The sequence below is a fragment of the Protopterus annectens genome, chromosome 6.part1 (assembly GCF_019279795.1).
Source record: "Protopterus annectens isolate FY-2018-M chromosome 6.part1, PAN1.0, whole genome shotgun sequence".
NCBI classification, from domain to species: domain Eukaryota; kingdom Metazoa; phylum Chordata; order Ceratodontiformes; family Protopteridae; genus Protopterus; species Protopterus annectens.
In genome coordinates this window covers 316,164,366-316,180,300 of record NC_056738.1, presented here as the reverse complement: position 1 = coordinate 316,180,300, position 15,935 = coordinate 316,164,366, and the positions used below count along the sequence as shown (strand labels likewise).

General features: G+C 45.4%; 1 protein-coding gene across 1 annotated transcript in view; it reads left to right on the top strand.

Annotated features, from left to right (window-relative positions):
- STIP1 (stress induced phosphoprotein 1) overlaps nucleotides 1–15,935 on the top strand; it is a 1,768,405-nt gene that overhangs the window by 1,393,090 nt on the left and 359,380 nt on the right. The window lies entirely within an intron of this gene.

Sequence of the window (15,935 nt, the reverse complement as noted above, 5' to 3'; positions counted from 1 at the left end):
CAGTTTACATTGGTTGTGCAGGGTCTCTTTGAACAATTCAAAAGTTGCTGTGAACGTTGGATTAGGAGGGACATACATTTTGACAGACTACCCCTTAATAGGATGCAGTTTGCTTTGGAATAGTTCCTAACTGTTACAGGGTTTGTTGGGGTTAGAGTTGATTTTTATTTTGATGGAGACAGATATGTGGTCTGACCTCACTAGTGAGGATGTAACGGGGGGGGGGGGGTAAGCACTCTTCCATATTGGTGAGTACCAGGGTTAATGTCCAGGAATAGTTGTCCAGTTTGAGGCAGCATATGTTTCCCAGTCTATCGAGGAGTAGTTAGTCTTCCATGAAGATTAGGGTATTTGATTTAATGGTGAGAGTCTATAATGGATCTAGGTATGAGCTACGGGATTCTTGGGACAGAGGGTGACCTGTAGCTTGCTAGATTGTGGTCTGGGACTTTGTCTATAGTGATTTGCATATGGATAACCTCTAAGCATCATCCTGTTTAACCAGCTTAGAGGTGTACTTGTTAATGTAGATACACCTCCACCTTTTGTCCCTGTCTGTGTAGCCGATGGTCTAAATATATGAAAGGCACTAAAGTCATTGCACTGCCTCTGTAAAATTTCAGATGTCTGTAATCTCCAGCGTGAGGAGAGCTTGTTAGGGTGTAGAGTTTCTTGTTTAGGCTCCTAGCATTGAGCAGTAACACCTTTGATGATGATCTTCGTGTTGCAGCATTACATTTAGGGTAATCCTGCTGGCAGGTTGCCCTCATCCAGCCTGAATTCCAAAGTCTTGGGGGTCCTGCGTCGGTTGCTGTCGCCCCTTCGATGATGCTAGGTCTATAAAAGATGCAGCCAACGCCATTTTCTTCAGTCTTTCTTGCCGTGCGGTACCTGAAGCAGAAGCAGTTCGCAAGTGCCAGTCAGCCGACTCCTGAGATTTTCAAGTTCGAGTTTCAGATCCGAAGTCTTCATTAAAGCTAAGTACCCCATTGGGGAAACTTTTTTCTTGCTCCAGACCGATGTCAGAAAAAGTTAATAATTGTATTTCTTGTGGAAAGCAAATACCTCATAAGGACTATCATTCTTTCTGTATTCCTTGCCTAGGCCCTGACCACGACGTTTTAAGTTGCCGATTTTGTGCTAGATTTAACCAACGCACTATTAAGCGTCAGTATGATTTTGCATTAAGCTATTTTAGGCTTAGATTTAATTATAAAATGTCGTCTAATAGCCATCCAGCTACTGGAGTTCTCAAAAACGCAAAGAAAAAGACAGGCAACCGAGGCCCAAAACAGACAACGAAGCTTCTCCTAAGCCAGTCACTGGTTCTCAGTGAGGTGCTTTCGCAGCCCCTGATGCCCACTACTTTAGAGTCGCAAGCCGCTACCGACTCCCACGTGGAGTCTGCTATGCCACTACCAACTCCCACGTGGAGTTTGCTATGCCGCTGGAAACTCAAGGTATTGGAGCCTCGGACACTATTCCCTCAGATGGGTTTGGAGCCGCTGAGCAGGCACCGGCTGAGGGTGTATTCAAACCTAAACATTTATACATTGAATCGACTTCAGCTTCAAAGGCAAAGACTAAAGCACCTTTAAAGACAAAGAAACTCGAGACACATGGACAGGCCTCCATGCCCAAAAAACAGATGCTCAAAATGGCCGAAGACTTGATTTCCTTGATCAGGGGTTCCCATCCCCCTCCTGATAAGAGGCCTAGGCAACAGACAGACTATGAATCTTCAGATCCGGTTTCTATTTCTTCTGATTCCTCTTCTGATCGGGAATATTCACTTCCCCCTATGAGGATTCTGAAGCTGAAGAATCTATTCCTTCAGCTTCTACGCCTGAGAACTATTCTTTTGGGGAAACCTTGCATACCATGAGGGAGCATTTCCGCTGAGAGAGCCAAGATTTTTCAGAATCTAAAAAGAGGCTCAGAGACTTCCTTTTTCTACCTCAGCACAGGCCTCTAGCTATTCCACCCGTGTTAGACATTGTAGATGTGTTTTCTGAGTCTAGTCTGACCCCTGACTCCTTACCTCCAGCTCCTGTTATATTACAGGGTTCCTAACTCTCATAAATTCCTTTTCAAAAACCCTACTGCAGACCCAGAAGCTATTTCACAGGGTCCCAAAGGGGTTAATGCTTCCGCTTTAAAAAAAACCCTACCCCCTCTGTCAGAGATTCTAGAGCACTGAATAGATGGGGAAAAAAGGTTTACACATCTGCTACCTTGGCTATAAGGGCCTTAAACTGCCAGTTTCATATGCTAAAATTTCAGCAACAATGACATTGCTTAAACAGAAAATGTTGGTAAATTCTGAATGTGCAGAAAACAAAGAAATGCAGGATTTATTGCATACAGCTGAACAAGTTGGAAAGCATACTTTGCAATGTGGTTTTGATTCTCTGGAGGCCTCCTGCAGGGCCGCAGGTACGGGTTCTGTAATTAGGAGGCATGCTTGGTTAAAGGAACAAAATCTGCCTGATCATGTCAGTTAAATTATTAGATGCACCGTTACAGCATGATATCTTGTTTGGTGTTAAGGTAGAAGAGGTGTTAAAGAAAATGGAGGACAAAGCTAAATCTATGCAAACTGTCAAAGATTTTTTTACAAGTACAGCCACCTAGGTTTAGTAGACACTGGCCTACAAAAAATTGGTCCTTTCCAGTGTCAGACCTCAAAGGGGCAGATCCCAAGTGCAAGGTTTGTACAGGTCTAAGCAATGGGGTGCTTCTACCTCCAAAAGTGGAGAAGACAAATCACAACCATACAGGAAACCGTCCCAATGACTTCCCCCTGCCTGCACCAAGCAGTTATCTCCTGGCAGCACCCTTAGGGGGGAAAAATAGCACTTTTTTCTCAAAATTGGCACATTATAACCCAGGACAAGTGGGTTCTAAACATAGTGTCACAAGGCTACAAGTTTCACTTCCATACCCTGCCAAAGGCAAATGGTTGGCCAGGTCTGCCAATAAATCAATGGGCAGAGATGCAAAAACAAGTCTCATCCCTCATGGATGTGGGGGCTATTCAACAAGTGCCACAGCAAGAGCAGGGACAAGGATTTTACTCGACTGTTCTTGGTACCCAAAAAGGACAAAGCCTGGAGACCAATACTGGACCTATCTAGTCTAAATACTTTCCTGGATATACCAAAATTCAAGATGTTGACTTTGCAGCAGCTTCTGCCCATGCTAGGCAAAAAGGCTTAGCTCGTGACTTTAGACCTAAAGGCATACCTGCATGTCCCAATCAGGCAGTCATGCAGACGATACCTCAGATTCAAGGCTGGATCAATGCATTACCAATTCTCTGCACTGCCCTTTGGCTTGTCTGTTGCACCCAGGGTCTTTGCAAAGTGCCTGGCACCAGTAATTGCTTTCTGCAGACAAAGAGGAATACAAATATATCCTTACTTGGACGACTGTCTTAATTCAAGCAGAGAACAAGGACAATGTTAAGTTGGTCAATCTCACCTTCATTCTTGCTGGATGGGTTTGGAGCCGATCCTCGGCTCCGACTCGGCACTTGCTTTAGCTTGAGAACTCCTTTTACCAGCTCGAGGCAACCCTATATCCCATGATGCAAGGCGGAACTACCTCAGATCTCATTTGCCGCTTAGCGAAAGAGGTCTCCTTTGCCAGCTGAGGTAAGTAATTTTCTTGTCAAAAGAGAAAAAGCTTAGTTAGGGTTTTATTTCCCCCTTGTTTCCATTTTTATAGTCTGTAGTGTGTTACAGCCCACCCTATTCCCTTATATTTCAAAACTTTTTATTTCCTTTAGTATAAAAGTTTAGTTAGGCCTAAACCCCATTGGTTAATCCCTACCTGTGTGTTGTGTGTTAGGGGATTAATTGTGTGTGTTTGTTGGGGTTTGTGTGTGACTTCCTCCTAGGATAATGTCTAAGGAAGGCAAGGTCTCAGGCTTCAAGAAGTGTGACTCGTGCTGTCAGAAAATATCTCTGACAGACGGTCACACTTCTTGTGTTTACTGCCTGGGGCCTTTGCACCTGCAGGACTCCTGTGCTTTGTGTCACTCTTTAGCCAGAGAGTCCTGCAGGAACGGAGGAATAAGCTAATCCTCCGTGGCTTACTTAAGCCAGAAGGTTCTCCCTCTAAAACAGGGTCTGGGAAACCTTCTAAGCCACCAAGGCTCAGGCTTCAGTATCCAAGCCTCCTCCGTGGCTCCGCCCGTGGAGCCGAGATCGGCCCGCTGGAACCGATCTATCTGCTTCGAAGTAGTGGGTTCGGCACCGACTGGTTCCGACACCGGTCTACTGTGGCCTTGTCGGCTCCGGCTGGAGCAGACACCTTATCCAGCATCGGAGCCGAAACCTTCGGCTCCATCTGGAATTCAGGGACTTCGGCTCCGATGACTTCGTCCCGAAGAGATCTCGGTCCCCTTCTGCAGAGTATCCACTCGGCCCGGGTCTCCTCTTTGTCGGAGCGGAGCCATCGGAGCTGATCTTCGAGATCTTCCAGGCTGTCTGACCACGACTTAGAGAGGGTGGTAAGCAGGCTGTTGAAGTCGCAGGCACTGGCCCAAATGCTCCATAGCCCGCCTCAACAGACTTCGCTATTGTCTCACCCTTGAACTTCCTCCTCCGACTCCACACCAGAGTTCGGAGCCGGAGCTTCGGGACAGCGACTGTTTGGGCCGGAGCCGATACATCCTTCGGCTCAGTCGCCTCGGCTCCGATCTCCTCCTTGAGGCCTTCCTTGGAGGGATCCGGTCGCCGGGTTTCCTTGTCGGCTCCGAGGGGCTAGTGGCATCGGACCCTTGTCCGACCCCGCCTCCCTCTCGGGCTTCGGCTTTGGTAAGCTCGGCACCGACATCGCCTCGAGCCTTCCTCTCAGTGAAGCCGGAATTCCTGTATCCTCGGATCGGGATATTCCGCCTCCCGGGAGGGGAGCCTTTGAGGTGATGAGGAGTGTCCTGGCCTCTGAGCCAGGTCAACGGTCCATCCCTCTAGCTCCTCCCTCTTCAGTGCCTGTAGACGCCTCTTGCCAGCCTCTTGCTCTCAGGCCCAGGGATCCATCGCCCCAGGTTTCCCCATTGGGAATTTCCTCCTCTTCCGAAGTTTCTCCTGATCCAGCAGGTGAACCCCCTCGGAAGAGGACGTGTAAGAGGAAACACACAGACTCCCCTGAGTCTACTACATCGGATACCGACTTAGATGAGTCGGAGGGTTCCCCATGATCCCCGTCTGAGGATGTCTCCTTTTCAGACATCCTTGAGCTCCTCAAACAGAGGGGGAATTGGCCATCCATTGATCCCTCCGAGGATGAGTCGGTATACCTGGAGGCTTTTGGATCCCGACCCTCCACCTCCTGGGTGTCTCCGCCTTTCGACCCACTTATGCAGGTAGTGGCTCGGAAGGCGTGGGCGGCTCCAGATTCTGTGGAACCTGTCCCCAGGAGACCATCCAAATTTATCACGGCCCCTACGGACAAACAGTTTCTTTCCAAGGGCGTCTCTGTGGATGCTATGGTGGTGGCGGCGGCCACTAAGAAGGAACTGGCGGATCCTTCAGTACCTGTCCATCCTCCTAACAAGGATTCTAGGACCATGGACAGGTATGGAAAGCGGATGTTTTCTTCAGCGACCTTTGCTATGCGTTCGCTGAACTACCTTTGTCAATTTACCAGGCTTCAAAGAGATTGCCTCACAGCTAGCAATCCTGAATTCCCTATCCAACTCCTCCATGCGGCTCATATCCTATGCGGCCGATGGAGCGAGCAGGGCCGCAGGCACAGGAGTTGCTCTTAGACGCCAAGCCTGGATGCGGCTTTGTAATTTTGTGGACCCCTTTAAGGCGTCCTTCACCAATACCCCTTTTGATGGTTCGGCTTTATTCGGACCTCAGGTGAAGGATACCTTGACCAGGTGTGAGCAGGACGGTAAAACTCTTTCTGCCGTTGGAGTCCATTTTTCCACTCCTTCTAGACCATATCCCAAAGGTCAGAAGGGGGGGAAGATGTGGTTCCGCAAAGCCCAAGGAGCTACACCGGACACACGTGGTCAGTTTACCCCCAGAGGCAGAGGGGGTAACAACAATAGACGCCGCCCTAGAGGCAGGGGGGGTCCTCAGAACCAGGGCAACAGGGAGTCTCTTCCTGAGAAGCCCTTTCAGCATCCCTGAGGTGTTGCCCGACTGTCCACCCTTGGTGGCAGTCGGGGGAAGGATTTTGCTGTACCCAGTAGCCTGGCAATCCCTATCACAAGATATGTGGGTACAGTCGATCATATCCGAGGGTTACAAAATCCCCTTCGAAAGGTATCCCGTACCTCAACAATCCCTTCCAGACAATCTCACCCGGTCAAAGGGATTTGGCAGAACAGGAGGTTTCAAAGCTCCTAGAAAAAAGAGCCATCCAGACTGTGCCGGCAGACCAGGTAGGATCCGCGCCTACTGAGATTCCTTTTGGTCCCCAAAAGGACGGGAGATTGGAGACCAATATTAGACCTGAGCAGTCTAAACAGATTTGTCAAGAAGGCAAGATTCCGGATGGTCACGCTTCAGTCCATTCTGCCCTTTCTGGGCAAGGACAACTGGATGTGCTCTGTAGACCTTCAGGACGCGTACTATCACATAAAGATTCACAGGCGCTCCAGAAGGTTTCTCCGCTTTCGGCTAGGGACCGGTCATTACCAATTCAGAGCCCTGCACTTTGGCCTCACTTCAGCCCCCAGAGTGTTCACCAAATGCATGGCAGTGGTCACAGCTCATCTGAGACGTCAAGGATTCCAGGTGTTTCCTTATTTGGACGACTGGCTCCTCTCCGCCACCACCAGGTGTCAGCTTCTTCAGACCAGAGACTACTCTCTACAGCTTTGCAGAAGTTTGGGAATTTCAGTAAATTTCGAAAAATCTTCTCTGCTGCCTTGCCAATCTATCACCTTTATAGGCGCAGAATTAAACACCGTCAAAATGTTAGCCAGACTAACAGATCAAAGAATTCTGGACATCCAAAAATTCGTTCGGATTTTATTGCAGAGCAACAAGGTCAAAGCCAGATTTATACTGAAAGTTCTAGGTCTTATGGCTGCGGCCATTGTTCTACTACCACTGGCTCGCTTCCACATGCGTCTTCTGCAGTGGATGCTATTCACGCAGTGGTCGTACCACAGTCTCCCGATGAGGCACGAAATCTTAGTCACACAGTCGTGCAGAACTCATCTGAATTGGTGGATATCTTCCCCTCTTCTTCATCAAGGCCGACCTTTTGTTTCCCCTCCTCCAGTTGCCACAGTCGCTACGGATGCCTCTCTGATTGGGTGGGGGGGGGCATTATCAGGGCAGGATGGTCCACGGGACATGGCAACCCATAGAATACCATCTGCACATAAATGTCCTGGAGATGAGAGCGGTGCTTTTAACGTTGCAGGCCCAGAACGACTTTCTTCCCACAGGGACTATTGCAGTACAAACGGACAACATGTCCGTGGTCTGGTACATCAGCAAGCAGGGCGGGACCAGGTCCTATCCGTTGTGTCGAGAAGCTCTCAGACTTTGGCAATGGGCAATCTCCTCTCATCGGTTTCTGATAGCAACGCACATCCCCGGCAGGTCCAACCTCTTGGCGGACAGGCTGAGCAGATCCATTCTGATGCCTCACGAGTGGTCTCTCAATCAATCTGTAGTGGATCAGATTTTTCTGCAGTGGGGTACTCCTTGTTGCGATCTTTTTGCTACTCCTCAAAACAACAAGTGCCCCGATTATTTCACCCTCTTTCCCCTTCCAGGCCAACCCCTGAGAGACTCTCTAACCCAGGACTGGCCCCGGGGACTTCTGTACGCTTTTCCTCCTTTTCCCTTGATTCCACAAGTCATTCAGAAAGCCACCGTTTTGAGAGCCAAGTTGATTCTCATTGCCCCTTATTGGCCTCGACAAATTTGTTTTCCGTCTCTGCATCGTCACCTTCTGGTGCAGCCCTGGCATCTGGACCCAGTTCCGGATCTCTTGATCCACCAGTCGGGTCAGCAGCACCGGGCCATTCATTCTCTCAACCTCACTGCTTGGTTGCTCCACTTCCTTCCCTAGCCAGGCTTCCGATGATCTCTGACTCCAGAGACATCTTAGTGTCTTCCTTAAAGTCGTCCACTAGGACTGTTTATGCTAGCAAGTGGCGACGTTTTTCTATTTGGGCAAATTCCAGGAATATTGATCCCTTTACTGCTCCTGTACATTCTGTTTCAGATTTGCTGGCGGAGGTTTTTCATTCAGGATCCTCGTCATCTACAGTTAAAGTACAACTGGCTGCTATTTCCAAGTATCATGTTGGCTTGCATGACAATAACATTATGTCTCATAGATTATGCAAGGTCTTTCTGAGAGGAGTTTTTCTCCTAAAGCCGCCTATAAAGCATCCTCCTCCGCAATGGGATCTAAACTTAATGTTGGCATCCTTGATACTACCTCCCTTCGAACCGTCTGCTTCATGTTCTTTGAAGTTATTGACCTGGAAAACTATATTCTTACTGGCTGTCACTTCAGCAAGAAGGGTCTCCGAGATTCAAGCTCTCTGCATTCGTTCCCCTTACTTGGGTTTTCATAAGGACAGGGTATCATTAAGAACGAACCCTTCCTTTCTCCCCAAAGTTGTGTCTCAAACCAATATTAACCAATCTATAGATCTACCAGTCTTCTTCCCAAACTATTCCGACAGAGCTGAACAGAAGCTTCATTTTTTGGATGTCCATCGTCAGCTCAGGTACTATTTGCATAGAACTAAACAATTCAGAAAATCGGACCAGTTATTTGTCTCCTATGCAGAAAACAGGATAGGTCTTCCAGTTTCTAAAGTGACCTTATCCAGATGGTTGACTTCCACCATTTCCTTTGTGTACTCTCTCAGAGGCAAGCAGCTATCTTCTAAACCAAAAGCACACTCAACCAGGAGTCTATCCACTTCTGCAGCCTTTCAGGATAGACTACCCATTGATACTATTTGTGCAGCAGCTACTTGGGCCACGCCTCATACCTTTGTCTCTCATTACAAGTTGGACTTGGCCTCCAGAGATAGGGCCAGTTTTGGTTCCACAGTTCTCAAGAGTCTGTTCCATTGAGCCACCCGGGATACAGGTGCTAGGGACGCGGTCCCATCCAGCAAGAATGAAGGCGAGATTGACAACTTAACATTTAGAAGTTATGTACCTACCATAACGTTCCATGTTAAAAACACAGATGCAGAGTTGCCAAATAATCCAAAAGAGCCGACAACCTTAACGCTCTTTTATTGTGAATAAAATACAGCGTTTTCGCTACCAAAGTGTAGTAGCTTCTTCAGAGGCAAGAAAACACAGTAAAAAAGGCGCCAAACCATTTATAATAAACACACTTTAGCTCAATTAAAATTAATGGGCAATTAACACTATCAAATTACCCCATCTTTTCTAAAAACATACACTCAAAGCATCAACAGTTTCTTCAATATGTCTAAACGGACAGTCTTCACTCTAAATAAAAATAAAATAACCTCTAAAGTTATTATAATATGTGATAGTAAAATGCAAAGTAAGTTTATAAACAATATTAATTCATATAACATAAAATAAACTAACTATTATTCTTAAATAAAAAACCTTACTCTAATATATAGGTGTTGATAGATCTAAAGTGCTATGTTCGCAAGCTAAACTTGAAATTATTGTTTAACAACTCTACAAAAAATGATGTTCCAGTACTAAAATTATTAAGTACTTTTAATCCTCCTCTCCATGTAGGCTTACGAATTTTTGAGAATGCTTGCGAACTGGACATTAGGCATCTTGCAAAGACACAAAATGTTTTAAAAAATAGGTTCAATATTACCAGAGAACAATTGGATGCCTTGAATCATTTAAGGGACCTTTCTGTCAGGTTTATGAAACCTGACAAAGGGGGTGGGCTGGCTGTCTTTGAAACTGACCAGTATAATGATAAAATGGTAAAAGTTTTGGATTCCCCAGCCTACAATACTTCTTCTCTTAATGAAATGAATGTTAGTATCAATAGAATTAAGGGATACTATAGGGACTTATTCATAGAAGGAAGAATCGACCTAGACACCTATGACTATATCAATATTTCCCAGCCTAGAACTCCGGTAATGTTTGGTATACCTAAGGTGCATAAATGCCTGGTTGACCCCCCTATGAGAGCACTGGTCGATGGGAGGTCTTCCATCTCTTACCCATCAGCGAAATACATAGACTTTTTACTATCTAAGTACCTTAAAATGGTGCCTAGTATTTGTAAAGATTCTTGGAGCTTTCTTACAAGTATTAACGATATAGGCTTTGATAATTCCTATAATTTTTTAACAATCGACGTAGTCGACTTATATACCTCTATACCACATCTAGAGGTTATTGAGTGGTTGGAACTACTACTGATTGAATTAAAAGCTCCTAGAACTGAAATAAATAACATCACGGAACTGTTAGACATAGTTTTGTCTTCGAACTTTTTCATCTTTGATAAAGATTATTACATCCAGAAACGAGGAGTAGCAATGGGCTCCCCCTGTGGTGCCATAGTGGCCAACATGTTTATGGCATATTGGGAGAGGGAGTTCGTACTTAATCACCCAGATTGGAAAGAAAAAATAGGGTATTACACCAGATTCCTGGATGATATTTTTATACTCTTCAAAGGTGATGATCAAGTAGCTCAATCATTTGTTGATTTTCTCAATCAGACAACTTCCTTTCTTAAATTCACTTTCAAATTTGCGGTGTATGAGATTGATTATTTGGATGTTAAACTTAAAAAAGACCTAAATAATTTTAGGTTTGTCTCATCCATTTTTCGAAAAGAGACTTATGTGAATAGTTTCTTACATTACACTAGCGCCCACCCCTTTAAATTAAAAAGAGCTATAATTAAGGGTCAATTAGTTAGGGCGGTTAGAATGTGTAGTGATTTTAAGGACTTTGAAAGTGAATGTGTTCTACTAACAGGTTTCTTTACTAATCGTGGTTACCCAAAGACCATGGTAGAGGAACTAGTAGTAGAGGTAACTAGAAAGAGAGAAAGGGGATTTTTTAGGCCATTAATATATGAAAAAAGTGGTACTCTTTCTGAAAGTACAGTTACTATAACAGAGTTGCAAACAAATGCTTTGCCTTTAACTATTAATAACGAGAATTTCATTAAGGAGTTTTCTTTGAGTTTTACAACTACCTTTAATCTGAATTCAAGGCAAATTTCTGAAATTATTGAGAAAAATTGGTATTTTATTACCAATAATTCTTTTTTTGGTAGAGAAACTAGGGATTAAACCAAAAATTACATTCAGAAGAGGTACTAATATAAAGGAACTGTTGCAAAGAAATCAACCTAAGCAGACAAGTTTTACTAGAACAAGAGGTTGTTTCACTTGTGGAGCATGTAACTGGTGTCATGTAGTACGTGCAGGAAATTCTTTTGATATAGGACAGAAAAAGTATGAAATAAACAGTAGGATTAACTGTGAAACTAAATCTGTCATATATGCAGCTTTTTGTGTTTGCTGCTCGGCATTTTATATCGGTAAAACCGATAGAAAATTCAGGGAGCGTATATACCAGCATAGCTACGCCATTAGAAATAACAAGAGTGAAAATGCCTTAGCAAAGCATGTAGAAATAAATCCGGGCCACAACTTCGTTTTTATGGGCATAGATTGTTTACATAAATCTTTTAGGGGTGGCCCTACTTCTCTATTGCTGGAGATTTTAGAGTTAGAATGGCAACTCAAGTTGGACGCCTTTAATCTCCCAGGGCTAAATGAGAGCTGTAATATCGCTCCAGTATTAAAATACAGGGCTTATTTACGCTAAAAGTATAGATTAGAGTAAGGTTTTTTATTTAAGAATAATAGTTAGTTTATTTTATGTTATATGAATTAATATTGTTTATAAACTTACTTTGCATTTTACTATCACATATTATAATAACTTTAGAGGTTATTTTATTTTTATTTAGAGTGAAGACTGTCCGTTTAGACATATTGAAGAAACTGTTGATGCTTTGAGTGTATGTTTTTAGAAAAGATGGGGTAATTTGATAGTGTTAATTGCCCATTAATTTTAATTGAGCTAAAGTGTGTTTATTATAAATGGTTTGGCGCCTTTTTTACTGTGTTTTCTTGCCTCTGAAGAAGCTACTACACTTTGGTAGCGAAAACGCTGTATTTTATTCACAATAAAAGAGCGTTAAGGTTGTCGGCTCTTTTGGATTATTTGGCAACTCTGCATCTGTGTTTTTTACAAAGTTTGTGGTTCGTTTTTTTCACTTATAACGTTCCATGTTAGTTGTCTTCTCTCGCCTTCTTTCTTGCGTCCCTCCCTCCTACCCCCTGGCCTGGACAGATCTTGAAGAGTTCCTATCAGGTTGTTTCCTCCTGAGCCTTCATATGAGGACTCTTTTTATGATCTTGTTTTCCTAATTATGTTAGGTTAGTCCTTAGCAGGGTAGGTTAGCTGCCAAACGAGATCTGAGGTAGTTCCGCCTTGCATCATGGGATATAGGGTTGCCTCGAGCTGGTAAAAGGAGTTCTCAAGCTAAAGCAAGTGCCGAGTCGGAGCCGAGGATCGGCTCCGAACCCATCCAGCAAGAAAGAAGGCGAGAGAAGACAACTAACATGGAACGTTATGGTAGGTACATAACTTCTAATTCTACTACAGCATCTGGCGTTTGTGAAAAGACTTTTAACATGCCTAGGGTACACATTCAACGAAAATAAATCAAAACTAGTACCCCCTCGAGATAATATTCCTGGGTACAAGCTTTAATACAACTGCCCAGATGGCTTATCTCACGCCAGACAAACAAAGGCAACTGACTACCTATTTCAAAGGATTGGCAACAAAGGCCCAGTTATCTGCAGGAAAAATTCTGCAGGCTTTGGGCTTCGTGGCATCCTGCATCCTACTTATTCCATATGCAAGACTGCATATGAGGAAACTTCAATGGTACCTAAAAAGTGTCTGGACTCAACATTGCCACAGCCTGGAAACAATGATTACTCTCATTCCCTGCCTAAAACAGGAGTTTCAATGGGCGAAGGCTTGTCACCAAAACAAGGGACAGCCATTCACACTACCCCCAGCCAGGCAGAACCTAACAATGGATGCATCAGATTATGCCTGAGGGGCCCACATGGCAGGAAGAGGCATTCAGGGCACCTGGTCCACAAACCAAATGCATCTACATATCAATCAAAAAGAGATGCTAGCTGTTCGAAATGCACTGACAGCCTTCAAGGACCTAATTCATCCGGGACAACTACTGATAAAGACAGAACACCACGGTCATATCACAGACAAGCATGGAAAGAGGACGCCTTATCTTTCAACTGGAAAAACCTATCAGTATATGCCTTTCCTCCACTGCCTCTCCTCCCCAAGGTACTCCTAAAAGTCCGACAGGAGAAACCAAAGATGACACTGATTGCCCCAGACTGGCCCTGCCAGTACTGGTATCAGATCTCAAGGAACTTGTCTCAGTGCCCAGCCTGGACCTTACCTCAAATACCTCATCTACTGTCCCAACAAAACAATCAGATCCTGCACAGCCAACTCAGGACTCTAAACCTGGCAGCATGGCGGATAATGTAGCCATACAAAGCACACCTCTCAGTAAAGCTGTGATGGATGTCATTTTGGAAGCCAGAAGGCCTAGTACTAGGAAATCCTATGCTGGAAAATGGACGAGATTTTGTGCTTGGAACCAGGCTCAAGGAACTGATACAGCTGTACCAAATATTCCTCAGATTTTGCAATACTTAACTGAGATGCTGGACAAAGGCCTATCTTTTTCATCAATTAAAATTCATGCATCCGCCATTTCGGCTCATTACAATACAGAGCCACCAATCTTTTCTCATCCTTTAAGGCAGTACCTCAGAGGAGCCAAAAATTTAAGGCCTCCAAGGAGGTCGCCAATACCTGCATGGGAACTCAATTATGTCTTGGAAAAACTCACCCTACCTCCTTTTGAGCCAGCTGCTACTGCTAATATAAAGTTTTTATCTAGGAAAACAGCTCTGCAAGACGAGTGTCAGAGCTACAGGCACTCATGGCTGTGGAACCTTTTATCATTTTTTATCCATACAGGGTCTGAGGACAAACCCAACATTTATGCCTAAGGTGGTGTCCAGTGTGGCTCTTAACCAAACTATTCATTTGCCAAGTTTTTATCCAAATCCACAGAACAAGGGGGAGAGAATTCTGCATTCTTTGGACATACACAGACAACTTAGATTCTATTCGGACAAAACTAAAGATGTTATGTGGTCCTATCTTGCCTACATTCCTTACTCACGGGTTTGGAGCCAAGAATCGTCTCCGACTCGGCCAAATTTTCTAGCACTAAGTCTCTAATTGGCTAGGCTAACCCGGTATCCCAAGATGCACCTCGCCCTAGCCCCAGATCTCGTTTGCTGCTCGTAGAGTTAGGATGTGGTCTCGCTTGGCTGTGGCTAAGTACCTTTTTAGAATACTTCTAAGTATTTTAGCAGTCTATTTTTTTCACAAAAGCTATTTTGATAGCTGTCCTTTTATTGGACCTTGTGTCGGACTAGTATTTGTGTGAGTCTTGAGAGTTTAGAGTTTGTGGTATCCCTACTGTTGTTGCGGGCTAGGCCCGTTTAAGTTAGAGGGCCTAGTCCTGTCCAGTGTGTCCCCTTGTAGTTTTGTGCTGTGTTCGTGTTGTTGGTGGAACCCCTCTTAGGAAGCGTTTAAATTAGAGTTTCCTTGTCCTTTAAGTGGTTGTTGGTCTTCCCGCCTTCTTTGTGTTATCTTTGTCGGTGTGAGTGGCACAGTTTGCTTACCATGTCGAAAGAACTGAAGGAACATAAACCCTCTGGGTTTAAAAAGTGTACAAAATGTGGCTATAAAATGTCCATAACAGATGGGAACTCTATCTGTGTGTATTGTCTTGGTGCTATTCACTTAGAGTCCTGCTGTTTCTGTCATGTGTTCAGCCCTAGGGTACTGCAGGAACGTAAAAACAAACTGATTTTGAAGGGTCTGATCAAGCCCTCCTTTGAGGAGGCCTTGGAGTCGTCTTCGTCTTCTAGTACTAAGTCTAAGCCTCCTAAGGCCAAGAAAAGATCTCCGGCTCAGTCTGCTGCTTCAGAGCCATCGGAGAAGGTTTGTAGATTGGATACTTCCTCCTCGGCTCCACTGTCCTCGGGGCCGAAGGAGAAGGACTCTGAAATGGATACTACCTCCTCGTCTCCATTGTCCTCTGGGCTGCAGGAGGTAGCTGTTGTACTGGAGTCGACCTCGGTTCCGATACTATTAGAACCTGTTCGGAGCCGGTCACCCAGTGTCAGGCATGGGTCTCCAGTTGGGAGATCCAGATCTCCTATTTCTTCCAAATCCTCTAGGCTGTCTGATTTGGATGTGGATAGGGTGGTCCAGAGGCTCCTACAGTCGCCGGTGTTAGCAAAACTGTTTTCTGCTCCGACCCAGTCGGATCTGGAGCCGGTTCCCATTCTTGTACCAATGATTCCTCCTCCGAACACCCATGCGTCGACGGAGCCGGAGTGCTCCGCACCGAGTAATGTTCTAGTGTCGGCTCCGATACCCCAGTTGAGTCTTATCGGAGCCGGCTTCGGCTCCAACCAGGTCGGCTCCGTCCTCTGGTTTTAGCACTCTTGTTTCCTCTGTCGGACCCCGAGGGGGATACCTCGGGACTCCTGTCTGTTCCGAGCCTCCCTCTCGGTGCTTCGGCTCGGGGAATCTCTACTCTCGTCGTGGTCTCTGAGACTGGTCGATCCTCGGACTCGGGGGGACCGGCCTTCGAGGCGATGAGGAGCACCCTGGCCAGGTCATCAGGTACATCACCGGTATCGGTCACTCCGTCCCCTTACACCCCGGATAGAGCCTCTGAGGCCCCTGTCTCCATGGATGGTGGAGCCCGAAGGTCTGGGGATACCCCCTTGAGTGGTCCCC